Source organism: Castanea sativa, chromosome 11 (genome assembly GCF_040712315.1).
Source record: "Castanea sativa cultivar Marrone di Chiusa Pesio chromosome 11, ASM4071231v1".
Lineage (NCBI taxonomy): Eukaryota > Viridiplantae > Streptophyta > Magnoliopsida > Fagales > Fagaceae > Castanea > Castanea sativa.
In genome coordinates, this window is record NC_134023.1 from 66,296,938 (window position 1) to 66,305,518 (window position 8,581).

The window sequence follows — 8,581 nt, forward strand, 5'->3', positions numbered from 1 at the left end:
CCATGGTTTACCCAACCCTCCTCATATTTCATAACTTGTTTTTTATTGTTTTTTGTAAGATTTTCTATTCGGTACCGATTGCGATGATATTTTTCAATACATCTATGATTGCTTTCAGAGATTCAGGTTTTCTTTGTTACGAATCGGATATGATTTATAGGTCCATGATTGCTTTTAGAGATTCAGGTTTTCTTTGTTACAAATCGGATATGATTTTGTTGATGCTATCTTGTAGAAAAGAGCTTTAAGCTTTCAGAGTTACATGGATTTATGTTTATACTTGCAAATTAGGGTTTTTATTTTTTCAATACCTGGTGATTTTCTAGGTTTTCTTTCAATAAATTGCAAAGGGATTTCAGACTTATATGGATTTATCTTGTATATGTTCGTGATCAGTGATCGCTCTGTTTTTCTTTGCTCTGGTTTTATAGGGCTTACCTTGGTTTCGTTCAAGAAGCTGGTCATCGTTTTTTTGAGAATTTTCAGAGGGAGACGGTATTGATTTATTTGCTTTATTGTGTATGACTCTTGTGGAAGGGAGTTTTCCTTTCAGAACCATATGGATTTATCTCCTATTCTGAGTTCATGTTAAAAATTTCAATTGCAAGAAAATTTCTGAGTCCGTGGCAGGGGTTTGATTTGGCGATAAGCTTCTTTTTTTTGTTATTATGGTATAATATTATTGATATGTATATTAACCTTTGATGATGCTTAATTAGTTTTTAAATTTTGATCATTTTCTTAGTTCCATGGGAGCATAAGGTCGTTATTTTTTTTATGTGATTTACAGTGTTATTTCCATAGTGTTTAAAGTTGAATATGAATTTGGAGAATATTTTAAAACTGTGAGGGGAAAATGGAAATTACAAATGCAGAATACAATAATACAAAAGGTGTATGAACATAGAGTCTGCATAAGCAAGATTATACTTGATGGCTACTATCTTTCAATTGAGTTTCCAGCTAAGGAAGAGATGTGGCAGTCCATTAGATATTAGATCTTGATGATTTTAAATGGGCATATAAAAAATGACCTTTCTAGTAGATGTAGGATATTGATATTTGTCAAAATATATTTTTTATTATAGAAGCACATTGTTGCCTGTTACCTTCTTCTTCCTTTATTTTTTTATTTATATTCTTCTAGCCCTTTTATTGATGCAATGAAGTGTTCTGTTCTGGTACAGCAATTCAGTGATTCGCAAAGTTGACAAGGTTATTGCTGATACGTCCACATCTGAAATTGTATCTTGCAAGTGAGTTTTCTGACATTGTGCCCATCTTCTTCTTTTTCATCTTCTTCTTTTTCTTTTCCCCAAGATGAGGGGAAAGGGGAGATTCAAACTCATGACCTCCACTACATAAAGCGTGGTCAATATCTGATTGTACTATCTTTGAGTTTAAACAATGTTCGTTCTTCTTTTTTGGGTTGGTTTCGGAGAGAAATAGTTGGAAATGGCATTTTTAATGCCATAGCTAAGGCCAAAATACTAATGAAAGTGTTTTACTTTTATCATAAACAAAAAGCAAAGGCCTGGAATTCCCACATACAAAAATTGCTGAAAACTAATAGAGATGTGAACTTTGGTAGAGAAAGTCAAAGAATGAAATTGGAAAATTGAAAAATAAAAAGACCCACCAGGAAATTAAGGTAGAATGATATGAGCATTGTGGTCATTGTCATTAAGGCCCAAATGTTGATCTCCAGAAGCAGCAGTAGCAGCAGCATTTTAAAACATCTTCAAGCGTTTGACATGGTTTTGGGTTGATTTTTATGTCTTTTAATTAGATTGTGCATGTGTAGTCTTGAACCAATCTTTTGATTTATTATGTTTAGTGAGCAATCAGTTAAAAAAAATAACCTCTATCATGAATTATTAAATTTGTACCTCGAAATTTTATATTACACATTATTTTCTAAATTCTTCATGGGAGAGCAAGGCAATGTCACTGAGTCACAAGGCTCTTGGCATATTAGCAATGCATTTTAATTGACTAGAAGTATTCTTAAAATTTGATCTAGAATATGGTCCCTAGATGTTGGCGTTCAATTCTCAAGTAGTCTACCTTTTACTATGAAGTACAAATTGAATAATTTGGCAATCATATTGGCTCCTCTAGTGTTTTAGTTACATGTTCTGTTGGAAGAGGAAAAACACGAGTAAAATAAGCAGGCTTTTAGTTTCATATTGTGTGCATCTTTGTAGCTTATGGCTCGAGATTTGCTTTTGCAATTGATCTCCCTGTATGGCATATTGCAGGATGAGTTAGAGCTTACCTCAAGGGTTTTAGGACGAAAAGGTGGTTACTCTGGAACAGTCGTGCTTATAAAGAACAAAGCAACAGGGGAGCTTATTGCTGAAGGTCGGCATTCATTGTTTGGTAAACATGCCAGCAAACTCTAATCTCTGGATCCGTTCACAGTAGTGTTATGAAAGTTGATACATGTGCATGTTCTAAATTCCATTAGACACTTGTTTTCTTGTTGTAGTTGAGTAATGTATCTTCATTTTTAGTATTTAGGTTTTTTTTTTTTTTGTTATTCCAAATGCTCATCTAGTAGACCGTGATTAGTCTATTGAAGATATTTATATTTAGGTTTTTTTGTTGTTATTCCGAATACCATCAGATTGGTCTCAAGGTGGTTGATGTTTAAATACTTTCAGATTTGGGAATTCTGAGTAATAACTGGTTTCAATCCTCTTTTTGTCTGTCTGCCACAAAATAAAAAAAATAGAGTAAATCAAGTATATGGTAAAAGTATATGGTAATTTAGTTGTCCGTTTGCAATTTTTGTCTTAAAATAAAATCCAAAAGAGAAGTTGGAACTCACAGGCCTTTGGGTTCACAAACCCGGCCCATGAACACAGGCCTCCAAAATGGTACTCTCTTAGCCTGTGATGTTCAAGTTTGAACTGGAAAATGGATCTGATTTATGTTTTTTGCATTTGGGTTTTGAGAAAACTGTTAGATTTTAGCTTTAAAATCGTGTTTGCTTTCATTTTTTCCCTATTGTTTGGTTGCTGAGAAAATAGTAAAGGTGAATTTTTTTTGTTTGTTTGTTGTTTATATGATATTATTATGCTTACCCATATGCTGGTTTAGCTTGAATCTGATGATTTTTTTCTGTTTGGATATTATTGTTTTTTGAAAATATTTGATTTGAAATCAGCTTAAGTAAACCAATTGAAATAGATGGTTTAAGTAGCTTAGAGGCTTTGAATCTATTAAAGATTTTCTGGGTTGTTTATATTTTGTTGGAATTTTTAATTGCTGAAGTAATATTAAAAGAAAATAGTTCAATCCTGTTTGAACAATAGTATTATAGATGATTGTCTTCTTTTTACCCAGAAGACAATGGTTTAAGGTTTATATGTTTCGATGTGATGTGATAGTGTGTATTGGAGTATAGGGTGGTTCTGTTTGTAATGGTATGGAGATCCTATAATTTTGGACATGCTATGTTTGGTGGTAACTAAATTTGTGATTCCAATTGGGTTGATATGAATAGGTTTAACCGTTTTTTTGGGATGTGTACATTTTGTTTCTGAAAATGTCGATGCAACTTAGGAGTGGTAGTACTTGTGCACTGCTTTATGGGTCTACTTTGTAGTTTGATATCCTAGGCTGCTGTTTTATTGTCCTATTTTTGTGAAAACATGTGTTGCCATCTGGTCTGTGTGATTTCTGACTGATTTTGTATGTAGTGAGATGACTTATTTCATAATTTTTTGGAGTTTTTCTTTTTATCATATGAGTAATAGCACTGTGATATTTTTTTTCCCTTGAGCTTTTGATTCTAGTGTTGTTTCTTTGTTCTTGTTTACCAGTAATGGATGTGTTTATTGTTGGTTGATATTAATCATAGATATGAAAATGACTATTTCCTGGTTGCCTTTTAATTCTTGCTTTTCATGGTTTGTGCCTTACTTTCTGTCTTGATCATTCTGATGTTATGCAGACTAAGAGAACCAAGAAGGCCGGTATCGTTGGGAAGTATGGTAAGTTCTACATAAATTTTCCTCTTTGATATACATCTCTTGAAATATATAGATCAATGGGAAGATGTGCTAACTCTTTTTTGCATTCACACTACTGGGCTAGAATAATTGTAGATGATAGGAAAAAAAAGGTTAATGTTGTGTAGTTAGCATAGTAGGTTGGCTATTCCCTCTTCTAAGTGACTAGTTTGTGGTAAATAAGACTCAAATAATATGACTTCCTAATGAACTCTCACGTTTGATTTTATGGACTAAATTTTGTGTGGCATACTGTGCTTTTAATATTACAAATTCTTGCAGTTGGTATTGTATCATTCACTCAGGAATCAGGAATCAGGAATCATGAACACAAACGAATAGAGGCTGATGCAGGGTTGAAAGGAGAAGTAAAGCACCTTAAAAGCATGCTCGAACAACAAGCTATTCAAATGGCAGAACAAAGAAGACATTTTGAGGAACAACAAGGTAGTCAAATGGCTGAACAAAGAGCACATTATGACAATATGATGATGCGGATGTTCAGTTATATCACCTCGCAATCAGCCCAATCTAGTAGTGATCACTAAGGTATGAAGATTAACTCAAGCTAGTGACTGTTTTAGTACTATTGGATAAATTTGGAATGACTTGTTGAGCTGTTTACGTATACAATTTTCCCCTATGAGATGTCGATGCACATGCTTGTAAAGTTCCATAATGTTCTTGCTTTTGTTAAGATTATTGATGAGAATTATTGGTGAGAATTAGCTATAATTTCGATGCACAATATCTATCTTGCTTTTGTTAAGATTATTGATGAGAATTAGCTATAACCTTCGTAAATTTGAACGCTGTTTTGATTTCTGTTAGATAAGACTAAATTTGATGTTTTGATAGCTGAATTTATTTGGGTGAAAATTTAATTAATTGCTGATTTTGATAGTCAATAACAGTTTATTCAAATTGTTAAATTTGTAAGGCTATTTTCCTGCTTGCTTTTCGGATTGATACATCTTGTTACTGATCTAGTGCACCTACGGCTTTTTATGTATTCTCAAATACAGAAAATCCCCCCAATAGTTGTAGTACGGATGCCAATTTGACACTAACAAGGGCCACTTATTAGCCTTCAAACCCATGGCATAACCAACATAGCAGTTAGGCTCCACACACATCCTATCAAACAATTTTCAAAGTTTGCTTGAATAGGTGAAGTAAAATGGTCTATATCTTTACTTATATGTATGCTGAATTTTATGACATATTTAGAGCCAAAAAAAAAAAAAAAACCTTTGTTTTCTTGTAAACACAAGGGTTAAATTTAAAGTTTCCACCTTATTATCTATCATTTGATAGATTCTTACATATTTAATGGTCCACATTACATCAAAATTTCACCATCATACATAAAAAATGGTGTGGCCCATCAACTTTGATGGGTGCCATACTATCATAGTTTCTCCTGTAATAGAATTCAATAGATACATGATTTGTCTTTAAGATTAACAATGTCATAATGGATGTCATCTCGAGAATTTTGAAGCTTATTTACTTGTCAAAAAATAAAATAAAATAAATCTGAAGCTTATTTACTTACCAAAAAATGAAATAAAAAAAATTCTGAAGCTTATTTGTGCCTAATAGTATTTGGATGGCAGCTTTATAGATATTCTGAACTGTTTACTATTTGCATCATATAAGTATCTTCTTTTGATTTATTTTTTTTCCCCTTTTGCAGACTGGTCATTTTCAAGGCCATACTTATGATATTGTATCTGCCTTTCAAGTTCCCAGTTCCCAGTGATGATTTCTTGTGGTTCTCCATTGTTGCTACATAGTGGACTTTCAAATCATTGAGGGATTTGTGTTGTTTTTGATTCTGCTAAACTGATAAGTGATAGGCCTAGACCTGTGTGTCTATTAAAGCAATGGTATATTGAAATTTTCCTGGGGGATTTTATAGATGCTTCTCTCCCCTAATGATTGTTTGATCATATAGGATTGTTGATACTTTTCACTTTGTGTATTTGAGTTCTTGTGCAGCCATTTAATTTCTTGTTTTACGCTTTCTTAATCAATTGCTGGGTTTATGGTTGGCATCAATTCACCACCACTTGCTACCATGTCTAACTTCTCTTCCCGTTGTTCTATTATCTTTTACTATGATTTATGCTTTTTCAATATGGTAGTTTCAACATGAATGTGTATATATATAGTGCATGATTGTGGTTTTTTTTTTTTTAAATAAAATAAAATCTTATTTTGAGGGTCAAGAAACCCCTTAAATAACCTTATTTATCAAGGGTTGTAAATATAAAATCTTTTAAACCTTGGTAAAAGGTTATTTAAGGGTCTCTTGACCCTCAAAATAAGATTAGAGCACTTGTTTTGAGGGGCACGAAGGCTCTCAAAATTTCCTTTTCGACTGTATATGTTTCAAAGGTTATCAAGGGTCGGTTGGACTCTTAAAATAACTTCTTTCAAGGTTTTTTAATACTTTTTTTAGGGGTTTTGACCCTTGAAAAAAGTCTGATTTGTTGTAGTGCAAACACCAAAAAGAAAAAAAATGAAAGAACTTAGTCAATGATATTTTATCGAAGTAATCACCATCACCCTGGTGATATACTATGGACAACAACAACTTGTCTCTAGCCATGGAGGCAAAAATCCTTGCGCACAAATACCATCCAATATAGTCTTAGATGACGACCCATCATTCCCATCTTCTTTGTCTTCTGCGTTTGAACATGCAAGAAATTAGTTACATATGTTGTGTTTATATAGGCTTCAGCAAAGGTGAGAATATTTATGACTCAAGCTTTCAAATATCACAATTCATATTATCAAAACCAATATATAATGATATGTTTCCATACTAAGCAAACGTAGTGAGTATTCAAGCTTTAGCGATCACATTATCTAGATAGAATTCTAAAAACAGTAGGGTATAAACATGATTTTCCACATTTATGTATTAAATATCTTTCCATTAAATAGTAAATGAGTAATGCTACAGTCATAAACTATTTTATAATATTTTTACAAAATGTTGATGTGATCAACCTTTTATTGGTTTTCATCTAGGCCCATTATTAATATCATTTTTTCATTTATCAATAATCATTTACCACATCAGCAGTTTGTAAAATTTGATGTAAAATAGTTGTATCTCTAACATTATTCATAGTAAATATAACAATTCATAAGGTTATATTCTTAATTAGTTGGCTTTTTTATAGTAGATTTTTTTTTTCTTCACAAATGCATCCAAGTTCCTTTGTATTTATAGTTGTCATTGAATTTTCATGTTAAATTCTTGCCATCTCAAGCAAACCTATTAAACAAGTAACGAAAAAATTTTAATTTCGTGCACAGAATAATAATAATACGAAACTACTAGAATTTATTATTTTTTTAAGGAAAATAGGAAGGAGATAATTATTTTTTTAAAAAAAAATTTAGGATAATGATGCAAAGTTTGGTTGTAGGATATGCACCATCTGACCACAAAAGAATTCTCATTTTGATGGCTACCACTAAAGAAACTTAATCATAAATTTGCCTAAATTTCATGAGAATTCGAAAGTTTAGGGACACAACAAAATTTCACAATATCTTTATTTTGAGTTGTAGTGAGTCACTTTATGATATTTTTTATTTTACTTTATTATGACTTATAGTGATTTAAGTTTAACATGTAACTTGTTGTAAAAATGTTATAAGCTTTTGTTGTGGCAATAGACTAGTGAATTATAAATATTATTAAATCAATTCTATGAACCATCAAATTCACTAAACAGCAAGCATTATAATCTAATAACGTCATATAGTTTTCACATAATTAAAGCATAATAATCTAGATTAAAAAAAATCAATAATGAAGGCTAAGCATGTGTTTGATATTAACTTATTTAGTTTCTTCTTCTTTTCTTTTTTTTTTTCAAAAATGTTTTAAAATATAACTGTATTTCTAAAAAATGGGATTTAAAAAAACTATACATAAAAACTAGTAAAAGTTAAACCAGAAAGAAGTATTCATCTCAGCAAAATAGACTTGAATCCGAAGCAAATTTAGGGATGTAAAACAGTTAAATAGGATTATTGCTAGGCTGAATTCATACGCCGGCAACCACCATTCACGTTCAGTGAAGTAATTATATGATTTGTACATTTTTGTCGTTCAAAGCATCTCTAAAAAGATGACTCGAAGAGACAACAAATATTAGCCAATTAAAGTCTGATAAAAATGGCGTATTTTGACTATCTTCTGTGCAATGAGATCATGGTCTAAGCCTTTATGGGATAAGATTAACCGGCACAAGCTTTGGCAATTTGGAAACTTATGATTGTTTGTCAAGCGATTCTACATTTGTGCTAAGGGCTTAGGGAGTCTGTCCTACAGTTTAATTAACATGGCAAAATTAACAATAGTTTGTTAGAGGTGAAAAAATGAAGAACACCAAGAAACCAGATAAACTGGGAAGAGAGAGAGAGAGATCAAAGTGAAAAGAAATTTTTTTTATTAGTGCAATGAAATAGTTAAGCTAACTATTGGTACCAAAAATTAAAAAGAAGGAAAACGTGTGTTAAACACAAAATGA